Below are 6000 nucleotides of genomic sequence, written 5' to 3'. Positions count from 1 at the left end.
CTATTCTGAACCATCTTTTCAGGCTTGCTTGTTCCACCACCCTGTGACTTCATTGTGCAGACAGACTAACTTAGTCCTCTCAGGTGGTATATTAAGGACTTTCTCTTTTGTCTTCAAATGCTGTTTTTGATTTGAAGAATCAAGAACAGTTGATTCCAAAATGGTGGGTCTCAACCCATGAATGTGTCATAGGAAGGTTCTACATGGGCTGCCACATGCAGGCCTTGATGAATCTGGGCCCTGTCCTACCATATATGCAGTTCTTCTGGCCTGGTACAGTGAGGATGCCCCAGCGAGGTAGGGTGGCGGTAGAGAGTAAGTCCACCATGCAATCACCTTGCAGTGTTCCACAGGGCTGGGCCTAGCTCCTTGCTCTGAGTGTTGTGACTATGTGTACAGGATCACAGTGTCAGTCAGGTGTGGCATGGCTGCCTTTCCACAAAATCTGAGTAAGTCGCAATGCAACCCCATATGCCAGGTCACCATGCAGCTCAGTCAAATTCAGCCTGGTCCTCCTCCATTGTGATAGAGGAGTGGCTGGGCCTAACCTGATTGATACTTGCATCAAATTGCAGTGCCTGCAATGGGGAGAAGTCCCCATCCGCCAGGACAGGAGATGCTGTTGCAGGATGACTTGCTCTTCAAAGATCTCCCACCCCCAAATCTCTCCTCTGCAGAGGTTAGGATTGTGCTTTTGGGCTGGAGGAATGACACACTGCAGGGTGGGTTGCCTTAGAAAACAGTTTGGGAACGATTAGAATTAATCTAACTCTAATTCTTCATTTTCCTGCTCCATCCCACTTGCATTTTATCCTAGCTCTTCAAGTGATTCACATTTATGTGTGCAACCTTTATGGGAGTGTTAGCCAGGAATGAGTGCATGCTTCATTTCAGTGGTCCTCAAAAGAAGCTGAGTGACCATGATAAAATACCCGAACAAGCACAGAACTCAGTGTCTGGTAGAAATTGCAAAGTCATGTGCTTATTATACCATTCTCTGTCAGAAAAATCAGGGCCATACACTATATATTTACGTTTTAGAATAAGTTACCTCCTGGAATATCAATTAAAGTGGTGAAATTTTTATCTCTGTCCAGGATTAAGTACAATTCTCATCCAACTCATAGCTCAGAAATCAGGAATGTGTAATTGAGGCACTACCTATCTGAATCCTAAGTAATGGAAACAATTATTCAGCGGAGTCAATACACAGAATATTTAAATTTCCAGAGGATACACCAAAGGTTTTAGCCATACCATATAGGATAATACATAGACTCACAATACTTTAATTATATAGGTAATACAGGTACAGAACATAAAGATAGAGTTCATGCAGTAACATGTAGACTTGTGCAAACTCTACCTTTACTGTTCCTTTCAACATTTTAGTTTTATAAATAATGACAAATGCAGTCCACTGAAAACTACATTCACCTACAATTGGGCTAGAGGTCCCAGTTGTGCCCATGTTTGGCTTTCAGAGAAATATTAAGCCTGCATATGAACTGAATTCTGACATTAATGCACAGAGACAAGGTTTAGGACCAAAAGTCTACTCAGGAAAGAACTTGAGGTCAAGGCGGAACTACATTGGCAAAGCTATGTGTAGGATTGGACTGTTCACCTAAAACTCGAACACTAATGTGTATATCTAAAATAATGCTTATCCCTCATACAAAATGTTTCATCCAGAAGTCTCCGGGTATTTGGCAACAATGGATAACCATTATAGTCCCTATTTTATAATGGCGTAACTGAGGCACAATGGTGTGGTGGTATACCCAAGATTACACACTAAGCCAGGTATATCAGACAGGTCTTCTAACTCCTTGTGAGGTTTCCTATATGTTATACAACATTGCTTCCCTAGGTTGGTAAGAAGTTGTAGTACATTACGTATTTACTGGTTTATCTTACTTCAAAACAACATTGCTTTGGAAAGGAGATGAAAATACTAATTTCTATTTCAAATGTTTCCGTTGAATCCTCCCATTTAAGAAAGAATTGCTTGATTTGGTTGCTGGGAAGGCTAAAACTGTCTGTATCAATGCTAGCTGCTTAATCTTCCCACCTTCTGATTCTTTGCTGACCACAAAATGTGAACTCACATAGGCCCTAAAGCATGAAAACCTGTTTCTTCTTCATTCCGCATGGTATTTACAGTTTTGGATTAGAAACAAAGTGAGTTCCAAACAGGCGTTAATTGTTGTCAGTTACAAATACCACAGCAGGAAAGAGAACTAGCTGTTTCTTTTGTTTATAATGAAGGCAAGGCAGAGCCACAAACGGAAGATTTTAATGAGAAAAAGAATTTGTAAATAATAGAGAGGAGGAATTCCACATTGAAATAACCACATGCTGACCACTATGAGCCTGAAAGGCATTGTTGAGGTGATATGGGATGGTTCACGTGAGGTGAGCTTGTTTTGTCTACTGCTGCAAATAAGTGGCATGTGTGTGCATAGAGGATTTTAGCAAGGCGCTGTAAAAATTGTCAGTCCTATAGCATTATTCCTCCACACACACCCCTTCCTTCCAGGTAAATTTTTTTAAAAGGATTTGCTGATCCAAAAACCTACTTAACATGGAAAGTGCACCAGTAATGCCTTTCTTGACAGATCTCAAAGACTACACTGCAGCATATAGCTGGAATCCTCCTATCACAAGGGCTAACCTCATACAAACAGCCCTGAAGCTCCTGTGCAACTATTCAAGTCTAAGTTACTAAGGCTGACCGCAGACAAACCACATAGGACCCATGGAAGGGGACAAAGACTTCCAATAAATTTCCGGTGGTTTGACGTAACAGTTGCTTCAGTGCATAATACCATTCAACTTCAACCACATAGGTTACTGATTTTTATAAGATTACTTAATAGGCAGGTAATTTTGGGTATCATTTCCAGCCATAGATTTGTGCAAAACAAAAATTTACAAAAATCAGAAGGAAAAGGGAAATTTCTCCTCTTGTGTACATTGGTATAAATCCAAAGTAATTCCACTGACTTCAGCTAAATTGCTTTGGATTTGTAGTGCTATAACTGAGAGCAAAATTCTGTACTTTTTTTTAAATGTTACAAATATCTGTGATAGAGTATCAAAAAAGATTTTTAAAAACACAGTCAAATTAGCCTTTTCTCGCTCATTCTCTACATAACAATAAGGAAGAAACTTACTTTTGAAAACAAGTGACTTCAGAATTATTATTATGGCAAAATTACTTAATGGTTTTAGTCATTGGGATCACTGATGTATAAGTGTAAGAACTCACCACAGAAATAGTTAAAGACCCTATGCAGTAGCCACATCCAAAGTTGTAAGGGATATTATGAGGGTTAAATCACTCTCCTTTGTATGGCAGCTGTAGCTCTGAAATTACTTTGCTTTGTAGAGCAGCTTCACTAAGGGAGGATACATATCCAGGCTGATTTTTCTTGTCTAGACTACATTATGTACATGAGTATGAAGGGCGGCTTTCAGAGGTGGGGGAAGGGAATGCCTTCCCAAACTGCCAGGCATGGCCCTGGCCACGCTCAGCCCCTAGCCCCCAACTTCAGCGCCGCTCCCTCCAGTCTCCTAGGCCTGTCTGAGCTTCAGCTGCACCAAGGTTGGGGCTGCTCACCCTACCTCCTGCTCCAGGGCGAGGGAGGCTGGAGTTACCTGCCCTCCCTGAGCTCCAGGGCTGGGGAAGCTAGGACCAGCTGTCTGCTGGGGGGTGAGGTTGGGGGCTTGCCCCTAAGGGGGGAACTTCACTCCCCTAGGGGACCTCATGGTAGGTGCGGGGCCTTGGGTGGCAGGGACGAGGCTGGGGACTTACTTTCTCCAGTCCTAGATTCCACCCACCACCAATGTCCATGAGTTGCTGGGGGTAAGACTATGGGCATTTCTACTTTTAAAACAACAGTGATGCTACTGCACTGTGGTAGCATTTCAATGTAGACCAGCTGTCCCCAACCTTTTCCAGATGGGCACCCATTCTGACAATTCAGGAAGACTTGGTGACCCAGGGCAATTCAAAAAATGTGTGACTGGCTCCTCAAGAGCCACCTGGGGAGACACTTGGTGACCCATATTTGGGTCCCAACCCATAGTTTGGGAAACCCTGATATAGAAACTACCTACACCAATCGGAAGGTTTCTTATGCCAACAAGCAGTAGTCTAGGTCAACAGAGGAATTCTTCCATTGGCCTAATGCTGTCTGTCTACACGGGGTATTAGGTCAAGTCAATTACACCCCCCCGCCCCGCAGGGGTGTGGGTTTTTTCATATTCCTCAGAGAGATAACTATGCTGATGTAACTTGAAGCCCAGTCCTAAGGGCTTCCCTTGTGTAAAAATCAGGGGACTGAATAAGAAAGAGGAGACTGATTTCTCTTCTAAACAGGAAATAGGCTTCAAGGTCCTCTCATTCTGCCTCTGCTCAGTAATTAGGCAGCATGGTTTGAAAAGAAATCTTTTCCTGGGCCAGACTTTATGCTCTTCCTTCATGACGTTTGTGTTCTGAGTGGTGTTGCTAATGCTATTAGGCAGAGATCTCCAATTCAACTGTCATCATTATAATAAGTCATTTATTGTCTTTACTCTAGTGTAACAGTTTCAAATGCTGCCCATGTCCTATTAGGCAAGTATGGCAGGAACTGAATATGAGAGGTGTTTTATCATGCAACACAGTAAATTAATTAGAAAACTTCTTACATAAATGGTGAGGCTAATTAATTTCACTCTTTCAAAGAGAGCACTGATTGCATCTGGAAAATGTCTGATAATCCCAATAGCAAATTATAGGTAATTTAACACGAGGTCACTGAAATTCACAAAGTAACATGACAGCAGTGCATTATGCTGACATCTTAGACCATTAGTTGGGATTTGGGAGAAGCATGTCATGGTGGTGAAGGGTTTATTCCCTATAGCGCAGCCTTGTTCCTTTGGTTGAAGTATTTGTATTTCCAGACGGTAGCAGCTTGCATGGAATTTGGAGGAAGGAGTACAGTTCACAGGAGGAAAGAGTTTGGAGGAAGTACTGGGAAATCTGTCTGTGTATACGTGGCTTCAGTGCTTGCTGGGGTGGCAGCATCTCTAAAGTTTTGCACTTCTACCTGCAGTCCATGAGAAATATTGTGCACTGCAGGTAATTGACTTAACACCGTTCATGAACAAGAAATATATAACTGATCTTGCAAACACTTAGGTGCAGGCAGAAGCTTGCTCATGTGAGCAGACCTGGTAACTTCAATGAGCCTGCTCAAAATAACAGAGCAGATGCGCAAGTACAGTAGAGCACCAGGCCATTTTTCTCTTCTACCTCCCCTTCTCACTCTGGCAATGGAAATAGAAGCCATGGGAAGAATTCTTTCAGTGGGCCTTGGTGGGGGGTAGGTGATGGAACCAGCATGGGTTGGCAGAATGCCCCTGCCCTCAAGCAATAGCATGAATGCTCATGGCAGTCTGATTCACACCTAACAGCTTCAAAAGTCTCAGTTTAGATCAATAGGTCCATGTAGTATCTTTATTTCTCTTTGCTGCCCTGCCACCTCAACTCCACAGATGCAGAAATAACACCTGCCCCTGCCTATAGGCACATTTTTGTGCATCATCATATTGGCGCACATACGTGTGGACCTTCCCTTTTAGCTTTTCAAAGAGAGTCTCACAATCACTCCGCAGGTTATTTTTAAAAAAATAATAAGGGATTCAGTTTGCAGCTATTGTGATTTAGGTTTATATTTAGATATAATTTTCCATAACAGTAATTCTCTGAAGTCTCTTAAGGCTGCGTTTTAAGTACGATGATTAGAACACTGGCAATACATGTGCTGTATATATACATTATATTACTCTTCTATTGTTTTGTAGGCAAGAGTTCAGCAGTATCTGTGTGAGTTGCGGGGATTTTGTCGCTAATTCCCATTCCTTTGGCCAAAATCTATCTGCATCACAATATTTTTGTTCCAATTGTATCAAATCACAATTTTTTTTTATCTGCAAACCTGGACT

This window comes from Pelodiscus sinensis, chromosome 6, assembly GCF_052426305.1.
Source record: "Pelodiscus sinensis isolate ZL-2025 chromosome 6, ASM5242630v1, whole genome shotgun sequence".
Taxonomy (NCBI): Eukaryota; Metazoa; Chordata; order Testudines; family Trionychidae; genus Pelodiscus; species Pelodiscus sinensis.
This window is presented reverse-complemented; position numbering follows the sequence as displayed.